Source organism: Bufo gargarizans, chromosome 4 (assembly GCF_014858855.1).
Source record: "Bufo gargarizans isolate SCDJY-AF-19 chromosome 4, ASM1485885v1, whole genome shotgun sequence".
Lineage (NCBI taxonomy): Eukaryota > Metazoa > Chordata > Amphibia > Anura > Bufonidae > Bufo > Bufo gargarizans.
Window position 1 is genome coordinate 94,643,970 of NC_058083.1, and position 22,114 is coordinate 94,666,083.

Consider the following 22,114-nt stretch of genomic DNA (forward strand, 5'->3'; position numbering starts at 1 on the left):
CCCTACGCATGGAGGACTGGGCCTTGTCCAGGGCAGTAAATGCCCCCACATATCTGCTGAGGTCCTTAATGAAGGAATCCCCAAAAAGCAGACCCTGTGCATCCTTCCCTGCCTCAGTGAGTGCCAGGTTGGCCAATTTTGGGTCGATTTTGAAAAGTATGGCTTTACGCCGTTCAATGGCCAGGGAGGAGTTGGTGCTGCCAGCAATGCAAATGGCTCTCTGAATCCAGCCCGTAAGCTCCTCCGGATCTATTGGAGAGCCGTCCGCTCTGGCCGATTCGGCCATTTCAAAGATCTTGGCGAGAGGGCCAAAAATGTCAAGGAGTTTATCCTGACAACTCTTAAGCGTGGAATCCAAGCCTTTACGGGGGTTCCAGACGGTTTTAGCCAAAAACTGTGTCATCTTGGGATCCACAGATGGCGTTTCACAGACCTTGTTGGGGATCAATGGTCTGGGGCATTCAGATCGGAGCTTGCTGCGCGCCTCTTTGCTTAGAGGACGGCGCACCCAATGCTCAAGGTAATCGCTCACATGAGCCACCGGCAGCCACTCCGCCGACCTAGGGTGGTGGAGGGCGTCAGGGTCAAATAACGGGTTACCTGAGAGGTCCACCAAGGTAGAAGCCGTGTTAGGGGCAGTGGCGGACGCGCCCACAGACCCAGAGGTGGAAGGCCTAGGGCCAGAGGTACCCGGAAGACCAGATTCCATCTCCATCTGTATCTCTCCCTCAGAGTGGCCACTCGCCTCCGCATAAGCCTCCACATCGGATTCTATTTCCGAATCCACATCGCTATTTTGTGCTCTAGCACATTTCCACGTTCGCGCCCTTTCTGCCTGGCGCGGCAAGGCTCTTTTGCGCGATCTAAGCGCGCTCTCATGGGTGGCTTGAATCACACCAATCATAGTCTCCTGGGGTGCAGGAGGTTCAATGGCAGGCTGCGGACTATTAAATACAGGCGACTGAGTAGAGGGGCCAGGGGCATGGGCAGCTAGGGCCTGAGAGATGGTTTGGGATATCATAGAGGACATGGATCCCATTGCCTCAATAATCGCGCTAGAGACTGAGCGTTGTAGCTCCAGGGCCTGCGCATTAATGGCTGGTGAGCTGGGGTCCCCAGTGGATGGGGGGGGATTAGGCCCAGAGGGGGAGCGGTCAGAAGACATGATCCAAGAGCAATAATAATATATATATATATATATGTATAAACTCTAGGGCAGAGAACACCTAATAGGGATGCCTATTAAATAAGGGTAATATAGCTGGGCAGAAAGCTAACCTAACGAGGGGTTAATCACCCCAAAGGCCGCAGGGTAGGAGCCGATCCGGAGCTGAAACGAACTGAGGTGCACAGCAGTATCCTCCGAAATCCCGCGAGAGGACAGGCGGGAGCTCCCCAAGATGGCCGCCGAGATCTCGCGAGATCTCGGAGCCGCGGGAAGCGAAGCGGGATCTGCCGCGGACACCTGAACCGCCGAGAGCCAGCGGGGAGGAACGGAGCGGTGGGCGAAGGTAACGCAAGGGGAGGAAGGAGGGGAGACGCAGAGCGCACCCCAATGGAAAAAAGCGGTGACATGCAATGGAAACAAACACAGGGGATGAAGAACGGAGGGCAGGGGGAAAACGGGGGGGGGGAAGACCCCCAAACGATAAACGCGATAGGCGTAGGGGCAATTAAACCGCAATTAAGAAAATACCCACAATGAGGGGAAAAAGGAAAAAACACCCTGCAGGAGGGCAGAAGGCTATGAATTATAGACAAGCCCTACTAAAACCCAGGGTAATAACATTACTGGGATTCATAAAACATGCGATAACACAGACCATAAGACACAGAAATAACTTATCTTGGTGGAAGCAGCAAAGAAAGAGGAAGTTACTGAAGAGGACACTGCTTATTATAGGATCTGAGAGGGGTGGATCCTTTATTGTTATGATTATGTAAATTTCTTCTTTGCTGCTATTGGTGGAAAGTAAAGAAGGAGATAGCAATATGAGCCTCCGTGTCTTGATGTAAAACTGCAGCTCTGAACGCTGAATAAAATTTGTTTTTTGACCTAAATACATCAATAAAGATTTTGCAGGATGTGGGAACAGCCCACTTCACTCACAGAGGGGGAGCTAAGTTGGAATAATCTACTCCAGCCTAGATACACTAAACCGAGACTAGTACCTTGCCAACGCGTTGCTGCCACCTGCTGGTCAATAAAGATTTTACCACATATAACTGCAGCTCTGAACGCTGAATAAAATTAGTTTTTTGACCGAAATACGTCAATAAAGATTTTGCTTCATATAACTGCAGCGCTGAACGCTGAATAAAACATTTTTTGCTACCGAAATACATCACTAAAGGCTTGGAACTCTCCACTTCGGTTGCCACAAGCCATCAGTTCTCTGAAAGGTGCAAAGTCCACCACTTGGAAAGGGAGGGACTGCAGCACCAGCAACTTGGACAGCAGCATGTTCAGCTTCTGCAATGGCCAGGATACGGGTGCTTAAAGTTCTAAACTCCTGCGCGGTGTGGGGCCTGTCCCCCAAACACCTCCGTTTCAGAACGGCCTGCTGACGTTTACCCCTGGCTGTGCTGAAGTTGGTGGTGAAGGTCTGTCGCTGACCGGATCAGGAGGTGGTAGAAGAGGAGGAGGAAGCCGAGTAGGAAGAGGAGGCAACAGGAGGCAAAGAATGATGCCCTGCGATCCTTGACGGCGGAAGGACGTGCGCCAAATAGCTCTCCGCCTGGGGCCCAGCCGCCACTACATTTACCCAGTGTGCAGTTAGGGAGATATAGCGTCCCTGGCCGTTCTTACTGGTCCACTTAACTGTGGTTAGGTGAACCTTGCCACAGATGGATTTGCGTAGTGCACACTTGATTTTATCCGATACTTGGTTGTGCAGGGAGGGCACGGCTCTCCTGGAGAAGTAGAGGCGGCTGGGAACGACGTACTGTGGGACAGCAAGTGACATGAGCTGTTTGAAGCTGTCCGTCTCCACCAGCCTGAATGACAGCATTTCAAAGGCCAGCAGTTTAGAAATGCTGGCATTCAGTGCCAGGGATCGAGGGTGGCTAGGTGGGAATTTACGCTTTCTCTCAAAGGTTTGCCAGATGGAGAGCTTCCGAGTGACATGGTGGAGATGCTTGGTGACGGAGGTGGTGTTGTTGGTGGCACATCCTCTGTTTGCTGGGCGGCAGGTGCCAACGTTCCTCCATAGGCGGAGGAAGAGGCATGGCAGCAGCAGAAGAGGGAGCAGGAGGGGCCTGAGCCCTTTCTTGGTTTTGAAGGTGCTTACTCCACTGCAGCCCGTGTCTCGCATGTAGATGCCTGGTCATGCAGGTTGTGCTAAAGTTCAGAACGTTAATGCCTCGCTTCAGGCTCTAATGGCACAGCGTGCAAACCACTCGGGTCTTATCTTCAGCACATTGGGTGAAGAAGTGCCATGCCAGGGAACTCCTTGAAGCTGCCTTTGGTGTGCTTGGTCCCTCTTGACGGTGACCAGTAGCAGGCGAACTGTTTTGGCGACAGCTGCTCTGCTTTTGCACTCTGCTCCCGCTTTTGCTACGCTGTTGGCTCGGTCTCACCACTGCCTTTTCCTCCGAACTCTGAAAGTCAGTGGCACGACCTTCATTCCATGTGGGGTCTAGGACCTCATCGGCCCCTGGATCGTCTTCCACCCAGTCTTCCTCCCTGATCTCCTTTTCGGTCTGCACACTGCAGAAAGACGCAGCAGTTGGCACCTGTGTTTTGTCATCATCAGAGAGGTGCTGAGGTGGCATTCCCATGTCCTCATCAGGAAACATAAGTGGTTGTGTGTCAGTGCATTCTATGTCTTCCACCCCTGGGGAAGGGCTAGGTGGATGCCCTTGGGAAACCCTGCCAGCAGAGTCTTCAAACAGCATAAGAGACTGCTGCATGACTTGAGGCTCAGACAGGCTCTATTCACGGGGGTGATGTGACAGACTGATGGGCATGAGTTTCAGGCACCACCTGTGCGCTTTCTGCAGAAGACTGGGTGGGAGATAATGTGAACGTGCTGGATCCACTGTCGGCCACCCAAATGACTAGCGCCTGTACTTGCTCAGGCCTTACATCCTTAGAACGGCATTATGCCCGACCAAATATCGATGTAGATTCTGGCGGCTACCTGAGGTAGTAGGTTCAGTAGGACGTGTAGCTGTGGCAGAACGGCCACGTCCTCTCCCTGCACCAGAGGCTCCACCAACACTACCACCACGACCATGACCGCGTCCCTTATTAGATTTTTGCCTCATAGTTAGCGTTTACAAAGCAAAGTAAAAAGTAGCTACGTTAAAAATAATTAACCGCCAATAAAAACCCTGATGTAGGGTATTGCACTCAATTTTTTTTTTTTTTTTAACTCTATATGACAGCGGTATTTGTGGCTTAAATGTGACAGTCACCTATGCAAGCGTAATCACAGATGTGCAGTATATCAGAGAATTTTTTCACCCTAACCAAAAAGCTGTATTTCTGTCCTAAATGTGACAGTCACTTATGCTTGTCTAATCCCAGATCTGCAGTATATCAGAGGCTTTTTTCACCCCAGTATGCCAAAGCTGTATTTCTGGACTTTCAGATAGCCTGTGCTGGTGCACTTTCGTTGCATAAAATGGCTGCCGATCATGTATTGATAGTGACTAACTGAAGAAAAAAAAGTTTGTTTTCAGCAGTAGTTGGCTCAGGGCAGGCTTAAAAAATTGTGCACTGCACCCACAAAACACTTTTTCTGTAGATCGCTGAGTACATAAACCAGTTCTTGATAAGATTGCTCCCTGATCTCTCCCTCACAGCAGCTGCAGCCTCTCCCTACACTAATCCGAGCAGAGTGACGGGCGGCGCTACGTGACTCCTGCTTAAATAGAGGCTGGGTCACATGCTGCAGTTGGCCAATCACAGCCATGCCAATAGTAGGCATGGCTGTGATGGCCTTTTGGGGCAAGTAGTATAATGCTTGTTGATTGGCTGCTGTGCAGCCTTCAAAAAGTGCCAAGAAAGCGCCGAACACCAAACCCGAACCGGGTGCCGAAAAACCTAAAATTCGGTACCTTATTAATCTGGGGAGTTAGGTCATCGGTTTTATAGAGGAGATTATTACTGATGCGCCGTCACCTAATTTTTATATATTTTTTTTATTATTTTAGTTTTACAAACTTTTTGAACAATTTTTTTTGGTGTCTCAAGTCTGACAACCATAGTTTTTATTGATTGTCAGTGCCTAAATGGGATTCAAATTGGGGAAGGGGATTATAAATGTAGTACTCCATGGAAGTGTGGTACTTTCTGAAGCAACCGTCAATGCAAAGGCCCGGATGATCGGGGCACGTGTCACATTGAGTAGTGGTGTCCTTCCGTATCCCCCTCCTGTGACACACTCTGCACTTTTTTGGGGTCTGTCCCTTCTTTCCAGTATGGGGGACCACACCTGGAAAGTGTTGGCCAGGGACGATCCGGGAGCCTACAGTTCCCGAGGTACTCCGGCCTGCTCTTTCCCGGTCTGAAAAGATCAGAGCCTTGAGGACTGCCTCACAGAACTGGAGGAATTTCCCTGTGTTGCCAGCACACTGGAACAGTACAAAAGAGTTGTACATGTCAACCTGCACCAAGTAGACCGCAACTTTTTTGTACCATGCCCGGGTTTTGCGCATGGCGTTATATGGCTTGAGGACTTGATCAGAGAGATCAACTCCTCCCATATACTGATTGTAGTCGACGATACAATTGGGCTTGAGGACCGTTGCCGCGGTACCTCGCATAGGGACAGGGGTGATGCCGTTACCCTGAATTGTGGAAAGTACAAGGACATCCCTCTTGTCCTTATATCTGACCAGCAGCAGTTTTCCACTGCTAAGGGCACGGGTCGCACCCCTGGAGATAGGTACCTGGAGGGGGTGGGCAGGGAGGCCGCATTGATTTTTCCGCACGGTCCCACAAGCGGACGTGTCATGAGGAAGGATCGCTATTGTCTTTGATCCGAAACATGTTGACTGGAGTGTAACTGGCTTTTAATCCGCACTGAAAAATAAAGCTAACATTTAATCGAGCTGGACTTTTCCTCTTTTTCTTTACTCAAGTTACGCTGTGGTTCCCAGCATGGTACGTGCTCGGTGCAACAGGGTTTGAGCACACCTACCTCCTTCTTTTTGCCTACCCTTCACAAGCGGACGTAGATCTGACGGCGATGGACCTGAACAAGGGGATACTAGTATAAAAGTTATCCACGTAAAGGTGGTAACCCTTTTCTAGCAGTGGGTGCATAAGGTCCCACACAAGTTTCCCGCCGACACCCAGAGTGGGGAGACATTCTGGGGGTTGAATACGGGAATCTCGCCCCTCGTACACACAAAACTTGTAAGTGTACCCTGAGGTACTCTCACAAAGGTTGTACAGCTTCACGCCATACCTCGCCCGCTTTGAGGGAACATACTGGCGGAAAATCAGTCTCCCCTTGAACGCAATGAGAGACTCCTCAACCGTGACCTCCCTTCCAGGTACGTAGGCCTCCAAACATTTGGCCCCGAAGTGATCAATGACCGGCCTGATTTTGTCTAGGCGGTCATAGGCAGGATCACCTTGGGGGGGACATGCTGCATTATCTGCATAATGCAGGCATTTCCAGATAGCCTCAAACCGGGAGCGTGTCATGGCCGTACTGTAGAGTGGGGTCTGGTGGAGGACGTCCCCACTCCAGTACAGCCTGGCACTAGGTTTTTTGACTAGGCCCATGTGCAGCACGAGGCACCAAAATGTCCTTATCTCGGCTGCACTGACCGGGGTCCAGCCACCAGGCCTAGCCAAAAAGGAGCCCGGGTTTTGAGCGACTAACTGTTGGGCGTACATGTTCGTCTGCTCCACCATTAGATTTACTAGTTGGTCACTGAAAAAATGACTAAAAAAGTCGTATTCAGTGAAGCCCACTGAGTAAATCTGGATTCCTGGTTGTCCAACAAAATCAGGAATCACGGGCTCAAATCGCTCTGGGGTACACCAGCCAAGTTCACCTGCAGGGGGCTCAGGTGGACTGACCTGGTGGGCCGGGAAACTAGTACGAGCCCCAGAGGTGCTCGTACTAGGGTGGGCCACAGGGTCCCTAGCATGGGGGTCCCCTCAGTCTGCGCCGCCGTGGATGCTCATCATCGCTTGATGATGAGGAGGACGCGGATGACAAAAGGAACGTGGGGTCATCCTCGTCCTCACTGGGGCTCTCGGACCAGGAGGCGTATGCCTCCTCGGCCGAGAACATCCGGCGGGCCATAGAGGAGTGTGTGTCTGCGTGTATATGTGCGTGCGTGTAAATCTTTATTGTGTTTGGGGGGGCACGGGTGTTCTCGGACTTTTCCCTAAACCTAACAGGGAAAACTAACAAAAAAAAAATAACAAATAAATATATATATAACAAAAAAATGTGAAAAATAAAATAAAAATTCTAACTCGCTGATCAGCCATCCGAAGCTGATCAGCGGTGGGGTGGGCGATGCACTAACAGTGGCCGGACACTAAAGAGTTAGCCGGACACTGTTAGCATACGCAAAAAATAAAATAAAATCTTGTGCCCCCCCAAAAAGGGTGAAGCGGGGGAGGGGCAAGGGGGCCAGCTGCAGCACCCCTGGTGGGGTATAGGGTCACACAGCTGTGCTGTGGACCCGAGACACCCAAAGAGGATGATGCAACAGTAAAAACTTTAAGTTTCCCTAAAGTTTCCCTGCCTGAACTAAACCTTTCCCTACCCTGTCCCTAACCTACCTTTTAGTGCCAGATGGCACTGTGGAGGATCGAAAGAGGGGGTGCTGGGCACAGATCAGGGGGTGCACTGTGGAGATCGGGCAGCAGGCTCCTCTCTCTGCGAAGTCCAACGTCCGAAAGGAGGAGGAGAAGAGAGAACGGGGGAGTTAACCCCCGCCCACCCGTGTAGCCAATCAGAAGAGATCCTGTGAGGTGATGTCACCATCACCTCACAGGATCTATGGATGGTGATTGGTGGTATTATTACACCACCGATCACCATCCTGTTCCGGGTTATCGGGTCACCAGAGACTGTAATAACCCAGAAACGCAGCAAACCGCAGGTCTCAATTGACCTGCGGTTTTCTGCGATCGCCGATGCAGGGGGGGGGGTCACAGGACCCCCCTAGGCCTTGTGCCAGAGTGCCTGCTGAATGAATTCAGAATTCAGTTCCGATCACCACCCGTGGCACTGCGGTGATCGGACGTACAGGTACGCCCTGTGTCCTTAGGTACCAGGACATCAGGTACCTGTGTCCTTAAGGGGTTAACATAGATTTATATGCACATTTGTGAAGACATAATGTAAATTATATTAGATGACAGCGTAAAATCTCTTAGAAGATAGTAGCGGGGAATAGGCATATAGTAACACAACTCTGAGGTGTTACACTTCTGCGTCGTTGGATGCGTGCACCCATACTGCTGTCTCTTGGCAATCGCTTCGGTGATCGATTGCTGATGGAATGACTGACAAGGAGTAGAAGGAGCAGGAGCATAAGAACCAGCAGATGATGGGAACGACAGACAGCTCCTTTGCCTGAGGTGGTGGAGCCTTGAGTGCCTGAAATCGGGTGCAGCGTGCCACTGCGTGATGCAGGGGTTGCTGCGGCAGGCTGGACCACCACATCGGAGCCACAGTTCTCCCAGGTCACTTTATGGTGACGCTGCATTTGTTGTCGCAGGGCATTGGTGCCAACATTGGCACACTGGCCACGCTTCACCTTCTGCCCACAGATTCTACATATGGCCATGTTCACTTCCTCCGGAGGCTGTACAAAAAACTGCCACACTGCAGAGTAGGTGATTTTACCGACAACACAATGCACTGACTGGCTGCTACCGCCGCTGCTTCCATGAACCTGTGGACCCCTCCTTAATAATGATACATTTTTATAAGAATACATTTTTCATTTTCTACTGAAATACGCAACTAAAGGCTTTACCATGTATAACTGCGGCGCTGAACGCAAAATAAATGTATTGTTTTCTACCAAAATTACTAAAGGTTTTACCACACATAACTGCAAAAGTGAACGCTGAATATATTTTGTTTTTGTAATGCAATAATAATAACTGCAGAAGTGAAATGCGTATATATTTTTCGTTTTGTACTGAAATAGACCACTAAACTTTTTTTACAGAAATAAATGCAACAGTGAAGTGCGTAATTTTTTTTCCTTTTTGTAGTGAAATAGGACACTGAACGCTTTCACCACATATAATGGCAGAAGTGAAATTAGTATATATTTTTCCTTTTTGTACTGAAATAGGCCACTAAACTCTTTTTACAGAAATAAATGCACCAGTGAAGTGCGCATATATTTTTCTTTCTGTACTGAAATAGGCCACTAAACGCTTTTGCCACAAATAAGTGCACCAGTGAAATGCGTATATATTTTTTCTTTCTGTACTGAAATAGCCCACTAAACGCTTTTAACACTTATAACTGCAGAAGTAAACTGAGAATATTTTTTTCTTTTTGTACTGAAATAGGCCAGTAAATGCTTTTAGCAGAAATAAATGCACCAGTGAAGTGCATATATATATATTTTTCTGTACTGAAATATGCCACTAAACGCTTTTGCCACAAATAAGTGCACCAGTGAAGTGCGTAATATTTTTTTCTTTCTGTACTGAAATAGGCCAGTAAACGCTTTTGCCACAAATAACTGCACCAGTGAAGTGAGTATATATTTTTCTTTTTGTACTGAAATAGGCCGCTAAACACTTTTAGAAGAAATAAATGCACCAGTGAAGTGCATATATTGTTTTCCTTTTTGTACTGAAATAGGACACTGAACACTTTCACCACATATAACTGCAGAAGTGAAATGTGTATATATTTATCTTTTTCCACAGATATAAGCCACTAAAGGCTTTTCAACATAGCACTTGCAGCCCAATAACAAGAACAAATTGCTGGAATGCCAGAGCTGTATAATGGCTATTTGGATCCCCAAATAATGTTTCCCTGCACTTGTAAATTGCATTTTTTCACAATGAGGCTTTTATAGCACTGTCCCTAGTTACTTCAGAGGTCTCCCCCTGCACTAAGATGCTGTGAAATGATTACTCCCTATCTCTTCCCTGCACTTGTAAATCGCTTTTCTGGCACTGTCCCTAGCGCCTTCTGATTAGAGTTGAGCGAACACCTGGATGTTCGGGTTCGAGAAGTTCGGCCGAACATCCCGGAAATGTTCGGGTTCGGGATCCGAACCCGATCCGAACTTCGTCCCGAACCCGAACCCCATTGAAGTCAATGGGGACCCGAACTTTTCGGCACTAAAACGGCTGTAAAACAGCCCAGGAAAGGGCTAGAGGGCTGCAAAAGGCAGCAACATGTAGGTAAATCCCCTGCAAACAAATGTGGATAGGGAAATTAATTAAAATAAAAATTAAATAAATAAAAATTAACCAAAATCAATTGGAGAGAGGTTCCATAGCAGAGAATCTGGCTTCCCGTCACCCACCACTGGAACAGTCCATTCTCAGATATTTAGGCCCCGGCACCCAGGCAGAGGAGAGAGGTCCCGTAACAGAGAATCTGTCTTCATGTCAGCAGAGAATTAGTCTGCATGTCATAGCAGAGAATGAGGCTTCACGTCAGCCACCACTGCAACAGTCCATTGGCATATATTTAGGCCTAGCACACAGGCAGAGGAGAGAGGTCCCGTAACAGAGAATCTGGCTTCATGTCAGCAGAGAATCAGTCTGCATGTCATAGCAGAGAATGAGGCTTCACGTCAGCCACCACTGCAACAGTCCATTGGCATATATTTAGGCCCAGCACACACACAGGCAGAGGAGAGAGGTCCCGTAACAGAGAATCTGTCTTCATGTCAGCAGAGAATTAGTCTGCATGTCATAGCAGAGAATGAGGCTTCACGTCACCCACCACTGCAACAGTCCATTGGCATATATTTAGGCCTAGCACACAGGCAGAGCAGAGAGGTCCCGTAACAGACAATCTGGCTTCATGACAGCAGAGAATCAGTCTGCATGTCATAGCAGAGAATGAGGCTTCACGTCACCCACCACTGCAACAGTCCATTGGCATATATTTAGGCCTAGCACACAGGCAGAGGAGAGAGGTCCCGTAACAGAGAATCTGTCTTCATGTCAGCAGAGAATCAGTCTGCATGTCATAGCAGAGAATGAGGCTTCACGTCAGCCACCACTGCAACAGTCCATTGGCATATATTTAGGCCCAGCACCCAGGCAGAGGAGGGAGGTCCCGTAACAGAGAATCTGTCTTCATGTCAGCAGAGAATTAGTCTGCATGTCATAGCAGAGAATGAGGCTTCACGTCAGCCACCACTGCAACAGTCCATTGGCATATATTTAGGCCCAGCACACACACAGGCAGAGGAGAGAGGTCCCGTAACAGAGAATCTGGCTTCATGTCAGCAGAGAATCAGTCTGCATGTCATAGCAGAGAATGAGGCTTCACGTCAGCCACCACTGCAACAGTCCATTGGCATATATTTAGGCCCAGCACACACACAGGCAGAGGAGAGAGGTCCCGTAACAGAGAATCTGGCTTCATGTCAGCAGAGAATCAGTCTGCATGTCATAGCAGAGAATGAGGCTTCACGTCAGCCACCACTGCAACAGTCCATTGGCATATATTTAGGCCCAGCACACACACAGGCAGAGGAGAGAGGTCCCGTAACAGAGAATCTGGCTTCATGTCAGCAGAGAATCAGTCTGCATGTCATAGCAGAGAATGAGGCTTCACGTCAGCCACCACTGCAACAGTCCATTGGCATATATTTAGGCCCAGCACACACACAGGCAGAGGAGAGAGGTCCCGTAACAGAGAATCTGGCTTCATGTCAGCAGAGAATCAGTCTGCATGTCATAGCAGAGAATGAGGCTTCACGTCAGCCACCACTGCAACAGTCCATTGGCATATATTTAGGCCCAGCACACACACAGGCAGAGGAGAGAGGTCCCGTAACAGAGAATCTGTCTTCATGTCAGCAGAGAATTAGTCTGCATGTCATAGCAGAGAATGAGGCTTCACGTCACCCACCACTGCAACAGTCCATTGGCATATATTTAGGCCTAGCACACAGGCAGAGCAGAGAGGTCCCGTAACAGACAATCTGGCTTCATGACAGCAGAGAATCAGTCTGCATGTCATAGCAGAGAATGAGGCTTCACGTCACCCACCACTGCAACAGTCCATTGGCATATATTTAGGCCTAGCACACAGGCAGAGCAGAGAGGTCCCGTAACAGACAATCTGGCTTCATGTCAGCAGAGAATTAGTCTGCATGTCATAGCAGAGAATCAGGCTTCATGTCAGCCACCACTGCAACAGTCCATTGGCATATATTTAGGCCTAGCACACAGGCAGAGGAGAGGTTCATTCAACTTTGGGTAGCATCGCAATATAATGGTAAAATGAAAATAAAAATAGGATTGAATGAGGAAGTGCCCTGGAGTCCAATAATATATGGTTATGGGGAGGTAGTTAATGTCTAATCTGGACAAGGGACGGACAGGTCCTGTGGGATCCATGCCTGGTTCATTTTTATGAACGTCAGCTTGTCCACATTGGCTGTAGACAGGCGGCTGCGTTTGTCTGTAATGACGCCCCCTGCCGTGCTGAATACACGTTCAGACAAAACGCTGGCTGCCGGGCAGGCCAGCACCTCCAAGGCATAAAAGGCTAGCTCTGGCCACGTGGACAATTTAGAGACCCAGAAGTTGAATGGGGCCGAACCATCAGTCAGTACATGGAGGGGTGTGCACACGTACTGTTCCACCATGTTAGTGAAATGTTGCCTCCTGCTAACACGTTGCGTATCAGGTGGTGGTGCAGTTAGCTGTGGCGTGTTGACAAAAGTTTTCCACATCTCTGCCATGCTAACCCTGCCCTCAGAGGAGCTGGCCGTGACACAGCTGCCTTGGCGACCTCTTGCTCCTCCTCTGCCTTGGCCTTGGGCTTCCACTTGTTCCCCTGTGACATTTGGGAATGCTCTCAGTAGCGCGTCTACCAACGTGCGCTTGTACTCGCGCATCTTCCTATCACGCTCCAGTGCAGGAAGTAAGGTGGGCACATTGTCTTTGTAGCGTGGATCCAGCAGGGTGGCAACCCAGTAGTCCGCACAGGTTAAAATGTGGGCAACTCTGCTGTCGTTGCGCAGGCACTGCAGCATGTAGTCGCTCATGTGTGCCAGGCTGCCCAGGGGTAAGGACAAGCTGTCCTCTGTGGGAGGCGTATCGTCATCGTCCTGCCTTTCCCCCCAGCCACGCACCAGTGATGGACCCGAGCTGCGTTGGGTGCCACCCCGCTGTGACCATGCTTCATCCTCATCCTCCTCCACCTCCTCCTCATCCTCGTCCTCCTCGTCCTCCAGTAGTGGGCCCTGGCTGGCCACATTTGTACCTGGCCTCTGCTGTTGCAAAAAACCTCCCTCTGAGTCACTTCGAAGAGACTGGCCTGAAAGTGCTAAAAATGACCCCTCTTCCTCATCCTCCTCCTCCTCCTCCTGGGCCACCTCCTGTTCCATCATCGCCCTAAGTGTTTTCTCAAGGAGACATAGAAGTGGTATTGTAACGCTGATAACGGTGTCATCGCCACTGGCCATGTTGGTGGAGTACTCGAAACAGCGCAACAGGGCACACAGGTCTCGCATGGAGGCCCAGTCATTGGTGGTGAAGTGGTGCTGTTCTGTAGTGCGACTGACCCGTGCGTGCTGCAGCTGAAACTCCACTATGGCCTGCTGCTGCTCGCACAGTCTGTCCAGCATGTGCAAGGTGGAGTTCCACCTGGTGGGCACGTCGCATATGAGGCGGTGAGCGGGAAGGCCGAAGTTACGCTGTAGCGCAGACAGGCGAGCAGCGGCAGGATGTGAACGCCGGAAGCGCGAACAGACGGCCCGCACTTTATGCAGCAGCTCTGACATGTCGGGGTAGTTGTGAATGAACTTCTGCACCACCAAATTCAGCACATGCGCCAAGCAAGGGATGTGCGTCAAATTGGCTAGTCCCAGAGCTGCAACGAGATTTCGCCCATTATCACACACCACCAGGCCGGGCTTGAGGCTCACCGGCAGCAACCACTCGTCGGTCTGTTGTTCAATACCCCGCCACAACTCCTGTGCGGTGTGGGGCCTGTCCCCCAAACATATGAGTTTCAGAATGGCCTGCTGACGTTTACCCCGGGCTGTGCTGAAGTTGGTGGTGAAGGTGTGTGGCTGACTGGATGAGCAGGTGGAAGAAGAGGAGGAGGAAGCCGAGAAGGAGGAGGTGGCAACAGGAGGCAAAGAATGTTGCCCTGCGATCCTTGGCGGCGGCAGGACGTGCGCCAAACAGCTCTCCGCCTGGGGCCCAGCTGCCACTACATTTACCCAGTGTGCAGTTAGGGAGATATAGCGTCCCTGGCCGTGCTTACTGGTCCACGTATCTGTGGTTAGGTGGACCTTGCTACAGATGGCGTTGCGCAGTGCACACTTGATTTTATCGGATACTTGGTTGTGCAGGGAAGGCACGGCTCTCTTGGAGAAGTAGTGCCGGCTGGGAACAACATACTGTGGGACAGCAAGCGACATGAGCTGTTTGAAGCTGTCTGTGTCCACCAGCCTAAATGACAGCATTTCATAGGCCAGTAGTTTAGAAATGCTGGCATTCAGGGCCAGGGATCGAGGGTGGCTAGGTGGGAATTTACGCTTTCTATCAAATGTTTGTGAGATGGAGAGCTGAACGCTGGCGTGTGACATGGTTGAGACGCTTGGTGACGGAGGTGGTGGTGGTGGTGTTGGTGGTACATCCCCTGTTTGCTGGGCGGCAGGTGCCAACGTTCCTCCAGAGGCGGAGGAAGAGGCCGAGGCGGCAGCAGCAGAATAGGCCGAGGCGGCAGCAGCAGAAGAGGTAGCAGGGGGAGCCTGAGTGACTTCCTTGGTTTTAAGGTGTTTACTCCACTGCAGTTCATGCTTTGCATGCAGGTGCCTGGTCATGCAGGTTGTGCTCAGGTTCAGAACGTTAATGCCTCGCTTCAGGCTCTGATGGCACAGCGTGCAAACCACTCGGGTCTTGTCGTCAGCACATTGTTTGAAGAAGTGCCATGCCAGGGAACTCCTTGAAGCTGCCTTTGGGGTGCTCGGTCCCAGATGGCGGCGGTCAGTAGCAGGCGGAGTCTCTTGGCGGCGGGTGTTCTGCTTTTGCCCACTGCTCCCTCTTTTGCTACGCTGTTGGCTCGGTCTCACCACTGCCTCTTCCTCCGAACTGTGAAAGTCAGTGGCACGACCTTCATTCCATGTGGGGTCTAGGACCTCATCGTCCCCTGCATCGTCTTCCACCCAGTCTTGATCCCTGACCTCCTGTTCAGTCTGCACACTGCAGAAAGACGCAGCAGTTGGCACCTGTGTTTCGTCATCATCAGAGACATGCTGAGGTGGTATTCCCATGTCCTCATCATCAGGAAACATAAGTGGTTGTGCGTCAGTGCATTCTATGTCTTTCACCGCTGGGGAAGGGCTAGGTGGATGCCCTTGGGAAACCCTGCCAGCGGAGTCTTCAAACAGCATAAGAGACTGCTGCATAACTTGAGGCTGAGACAGTTTCCCTGGTATGCATGGGGGTGATGTGACAGACTGATGGGGTTGGTTTTCAGGCGCCATCTGTGCGCTTTCTGCAGAAGACTGGGTGGGAGATAATGTGAACGTGCTGGATCCACTGTCGGCCACCCAATTGACTAATGCCTGTACCTGCTCAGGCCTTACCATCCTTAGAACGGCATTGGGCCCCACCATATATCGCTGTAAATTCTGGCGGCTACTGGGACCTGAGGTAGTTGGTACACTAGGACGTGTGGATGTGGCAGAACGGCCACGTCCTCTCCCAGCACCAGAGGGTCCACTAACACCACCACGACCATGTCCACGTCCGCGTCCCTTACTAGATGTTTTTCTCATTGTTATGGTTCACCACAACAACAAATATATTATTTGGCCCAATGTATTGTATTCAAATTCAGCGGGATATAAATTTGAGGCCTAGTATTTAGGCGCTGGGTGACCGGTATGGATTTAGTGACAGAATTAGACTTGGAAATGCACAGAAGCGTGTGTGTGAAGTTATTCTGAATGACCCAATGTGCACCTTGAATATTATATACCCTTTTTGGGATAGATTTCAAATAGCTCTGATATAGCAGGAACCACTAAATTATGAAATTGCTAAATTGGGAATTGTACTTCAACCCAGAACAAAAAATGTGCTTTGACGGGCACTAAATAACTTTCCCAGCTACAACAGTACAGCGGTAACGAGAGATTTAGAGGGATTTAAATTTGAGGCCTAGTATTTAGGCGCTGGGTGACAGGTATGGGTTTAGTGACAGAATTAGACTTGGAAATACACAGTAGCGGGTGTGTGTGAAGTTATTCTGAATGACCCAATGTGCACCTTCAATATTATATACCCTTTTTGGGATAGATTTCAAATAGCTCTGATATAGCAGGAACCACTAAATTATGAAATTGCTAAATTGGGAATTGTACTTCAACCCAGAACAAAAAATGTGCTTTGACGGACACTAAATATCTTGCCCAGCAACAACAGTACAGCGGTGGGTAACGAGAGATTTAGAGGGATTTAAATTTGAGGCCTAGTATTTAGGCGCTGGGTGACAGGTATGGGTTTAGTGACAGAATTAGACTTGGAAATACACAGTAGCGGGTGTGTGTGAAGTTATTCTGAATGACCCAATGTGCACCTTCAATATTATATACCCTTTTTGGGATAGATTTCAAATAGCTCTGATATAGCAGGAACCACTAAATTATGAAATTGCTAAATTGGGAATTGTACTTCAACCCAGAACAAAAAATGTGCTTTGACGGACACTAAATATCTTGCCCAGCAACAACAGTACAGCGGTGGGTAACGAGAGATTTAGAGGGATTTAAATTTGAGGCCTAGTATTTAGGCGCTGGGTCACCGGTATGGATTTAGTGACAGAATTAGACTTGGAAATGCACAGAAGCGTGTGTGTGAAGTTATTCTGAATGACCCTATGTGCACCTTCAATATTATATACCCTTTTAGGGATAGATTTCAAATAGCTCTGATATAGCAGAAACCACTAAATTATGAAATTGCTAAATTGGGAATTGTACTTCAACCCAGAACAAAAAATGTGCTTTGACGGACACTAAATATCTTGCCCAGCAACAACAGTACAGCGGTGGGTAACGAGAGATTTAGAGGGATTTAAATTTGAGGCCTAGTATTTAGGCGCTGGGTGACAGGTATGGGTTTAGTGACAGAATTAGACTTGGAAATACACAGTAGCGGGTGTGTGTGAAGTTATTCTGAATGACCCAATGTGCACCTTCAATATTATATACCCTTTTTGGGATAGATTTCAAATAGCTCTGATATAGCAGGAACCACTAAATTATGAAATTGCTAAATTGGGAATTGTACTTCAACCCAGAACAAAAAATGTGCTTTGACGGACACTAAATATCTTGCCCAGCAACAACAGTACAGCGGTGGGTAACGAGAGATTTAGAGGGATTTAAATTTGAGGCCTAGTATTTAGGCGCTGGGTCACCGGTATGGATTTAGTGACAGAATTAGACTTGGAAATGCACAGAAGCGTGTGTGTGAAGTTATTCTGAATGACCCTATGTGCACCTTCAATATTATATACCCTTTTAGGGATAGATTTCAAATAGCTCTGATATAGCAGAAACCACTAAATTATGAAATTGCTAAATTGGGAATTGTACTTCAACCCAGAACAAAAAATGTGCTTTGACGGACACTAAATATCTTGCCCAGCAACAACAGTACAGCGGTGGGTAACGAGAGATTTAGAGGGATTTAAATTTGAGGCCTAGTATTTAGGCGCTGGGTCACCGGTATGGATTTAGTGACAGAATTAGACTTGGAAATGCACAGAAGCGTGTGTGTGAAGTTATTCTGAATGACCCTATGTGCACCTTCAATATTATATACCCTTTTAGGGATAGATTTCAAATAGCTCTGATATAGCAGAAACCACTAAATTATGAAATTGCTAAATTGGGAATTGTACTTCAACCCAGAACAAAAAATGTGCTTTGACGGACACTAAATATCTTGCCCAGCAACAACAGTACAGTGGTGGGTAACGAGAGATTTAGAGGGATTTAAATTTGAGGCCTAGTATTTAGGCGCTGGGTCACCGGTATGGATTTAGTGACAGAATTAGACTTGGAAATGCACAGAAGCGTGTGTGTGAAGTTATTCTGAATGACCCTATGTGCACCTTCAATATTATATACCCTTTTAGGGATAGATTTCAAATAGCTCTGATATAGCAGAAACCACTAAATTATGAAATTGCTAAATTGGGAATTGTACTTCAACCCAGAACAAAAAATGTGCTTTGACGGACACTAAATATCTTGCCCAGCAACAACAGTACAGCGGTGGGTAACGAGAGATTTAGAGGGATTTAAATTTGAGGCCTAGTATTTAGGCGCTGGGTGACAGGTATGGGTTTAGTGACAGAATTAGACTTGGAAATACACAGTAGCGGGTGTGTGTGAAGTTATTCTGAATGACCCAATGTGCACCTTCAATATTATATACCCTTTTTGGGATAGATTTCAAATAGCTCTGATATAGCAGGAACCACTAAATTATGAAATTGCTAAATTGGGAATTGTATTTCAACCCAGAACAAGAAATGTGCTTGAACGGACACTAAATAACTCGCCCAGCTACAGCACTAGGGACAGATTTAGCTGGATATAAATTTGAGGCCTAGTATTTAGGCGCTGGGTGACCGGTATGGATTTAGTGACAGAATTAGACTGGGATATGGCCAAAAAATGAACAGACTATTGCTGGTTAAATGCACTTGGTGTGACAGCTTCACCCTGATGTAGGCTTTAGCCAAAAAACAACCACACCATTGAGGGTTAAATGCACTTGGTGACAGGCGCAGCTTGCCCCTGATTTTGTATATGGCCAAAAAATGAACAGACTATTGCTGGTTAAATGCACTTGGTGTGACAGCTTCACCCTGATGTAGGCTTTAGCCAAAAAACAACCACACCATTGAGGGTTAAATGCACTTGGTGACAGGCGCAGCTTGCCCCTGATTTTGTATATGGCCAAAAAATGAACAGACTATTGCTGGTTAAATGCACTTGGTGTGACAGCTTCACCCTGATGTAGGCTTTAGCCAAAAAACAACCACACCATTGAGGGTTAAATGCACTTGGTGACAGGCGCAGCTTGCCCCTGATTTTGTATATGGCCAAAAAATGAACAGACTATTGCTGGTTAAATGCACTTGGTGTGACAGCTTCACCCTGATGTAGGCTTTAGCCAAAAAACAACCACACCATTGAGGGTTAAATGCACTTGGTCGCAGCTTGTGCTGGCGCACCACAAGACACAAAATGGCCGCCGATCACCCCAGAAAAATGAGACTGACAAACGGTCTGTGCAGCCTAAAAACAGTGAGCAATTGAGGATCAGCAGCTCAATGATCCACAGCTGCAGATCGATCAGTTAATCAAGTCCTTTGGAGGAGTTAATCTGCCTAATCTCGCCCTACTGTCGCAGCCGCAACCTCTCCCTACGCTAATCAGAGCAGAGTGACGGGCGGCGCTATGTGACTCCAGCTTAAATAGAGGCTGGGTCACATGGTGCTCTGGCCAATCACAGCCATGCCAATAGTAGGCATGGCTGTGATGGCCTCTTGGGGCAAGTAGTATGACGCTTGTTGATTGGCTGCTTTGCAGCCTTTCAAAAAGCGCCAAGAAAGCGTCACAAAAGCGCGAAGAAAGCGACGAACACCGAACCCGAACCCGGACTTTTACGAAAATGTCCGGGTTCGGGTCCGTGTCACGGACACCCCAAAATTCGGTACGAACCCGAACTATACAGTTCGAGTTCGCTCATCCCTACTTCTGATGTCTCTCCCTGCACTAAGATGCAGTAAATGATTCCTCTCTTTCCTTTCCCTGCACTTACAAATCGTTTTTTTTTTCAGTTTTTCTTTTCACAGCGAGGTTTTTTCTATTGCTGTCAATAGCGCCTTCTCACATCTGTCCCTGCACTCATAACACTGGAAAATGTCTGACTTTAAGATGGCTGCCGTATTTATAGGGCTGTGACATCACAGGGCTGGCAGCTTATTGACTGCATGCATGGCATTATTGGTCAACCCGCCTTCCCAGAGTTCCTTGCCCCATGTCCTCACACATGTAGCCGCCATTGTAGCCACCACTTTAGGAACAATTGTGGTTCGATACCACGAAGTGCGAGGAAATTCGCATTTATTGCAAATCACATTTTTCCTGACATTCGGATCGAGTTCAATTTGCTCATCTCTAATAAGGAAAAAAGCATAGAATAAGGAGTTATTTGTTAGGTCTAGAAGGTATTGGGAAGGGGTTAGAACAGGTAAATTCCTATCTAGAATAATTACTAAGCCAACAGGAAGATTTAGATCGACCTATTATTATTAAATTAGGTGTTATCAGCAATAACTGAATCTTCAATAGAGAAAGTGGCAGGCCCAGACGGATTACCCGTAGAATTATATAAGATAGATAGGGAGTTTTGGGCAAATAGACTAATGGAGTTTTTTTCATACTCAAAATAAGTGGCCCACTTACCTAACTTAATGGGGGAAGCAACGACTATTTTAATACCTAAAGAGGGCAAGGATAGTTTAGATCTGGGTTCATACCGTCCAATATCTTTAATGAATAATGATTGTAAGATTCTGGCTAGGATTTTGGCGAAGAGATTGAAGGGGGTAATTACAAGTTCAGTGCATCCAGATCAAAATGGATTTATTCCTGGAAGGTCTACATCCTTAAACCTTTTCATGATCTACGCAAACATGCAATGGTTGTTGCTCTATTTTGTCATTAGATGAGACAAAACCTTTGACAGCGTGGAATGGGTTTTTTAATGGAAAATTTTGGGTCAGTTTGCTATTGGTCCTGAATTTATGAAGTGGCTGAAGACTAGTGCTCTGAGAGCCAGCTGTCTGAAAGCTTTAATATTGAAAGGGGCATGAGACAGGGTTGTCCTCTCTCCCCCTTACTCTTTGCCTTAGCTGTCGAACCATTAGAAGCTAAAACTAGACAGGATTCATGTTTTCAGGGGTTTGGGGTTAGGGGGAGAGAGGATAAAATATCACTCTATGCAGATGCTTTTCTTTTTTTGGGGGGGGATACTATTAAAGATTTGGATCATGTTATGTTAACCATGAGTGAGTTTGGTATGCTTTCAGGCATTGAAATTAATTGGAGTAAATCAATTTTACTCTCTAGAGTAAGTGAGTAAGTGAGAAGGTTGAGGTAACAGATAAACAATGCTCCTCCTCCACACTGTCCCTGTATGATATCCACTGCAGTCCTCTCCCTCCCATTGAAGAAGATTGGATCAGGCTCTCCTTCCGTTTGCTATTCCTACTCCTGGCTTGATAAAGACACTGTCAAAATGTCGCTATGTTTGTTGCCTAAATAAATCACAAGGATTTTAATTGAATGGACGAGGGCTGTAGATTCTGCTTCATCCTACTCTTGGACACCAGTGCCACTTCAACAGCCAACACACGAACATGATTCGCACCTTTTTGGTTGCTCACACAAAGCTCCACTAATCAGTCCTGGTCGCTCACACAAAGCTCCACTAACCAGTCCTGGTCTCTCACACAAAGTTCTGCAAACAGGGCTCCAACCGGCTTGCACAAAGCAGCCACAGATTGGGTAACACTTGGGTCCCCTGTGAATACTAAGAACACAGTTACAAACTCCAAGAGGGGTGGGCAACTCAATGGTTCATTAACTATTGGTGCAGGCACCTTTTACTCAAATCTCTCCTAGTTTTCTCCTACTGTATCCTAGTTCCTACTAAACTCTGGTCCCTTGATATCTTGCTTCCTGTACTTTTTCTGACTTGTACAATATCTTTGGACACACAAACCTGGACTACTCTTAAACCCACTTTGTAATTTAATGAACACTTTGTAAATGTATTTATTTCTTTTATACACCCCCCCCCCCTTCCCCCCCACGCACACACACACACACACACACACACACACACTTTCAGGCCATA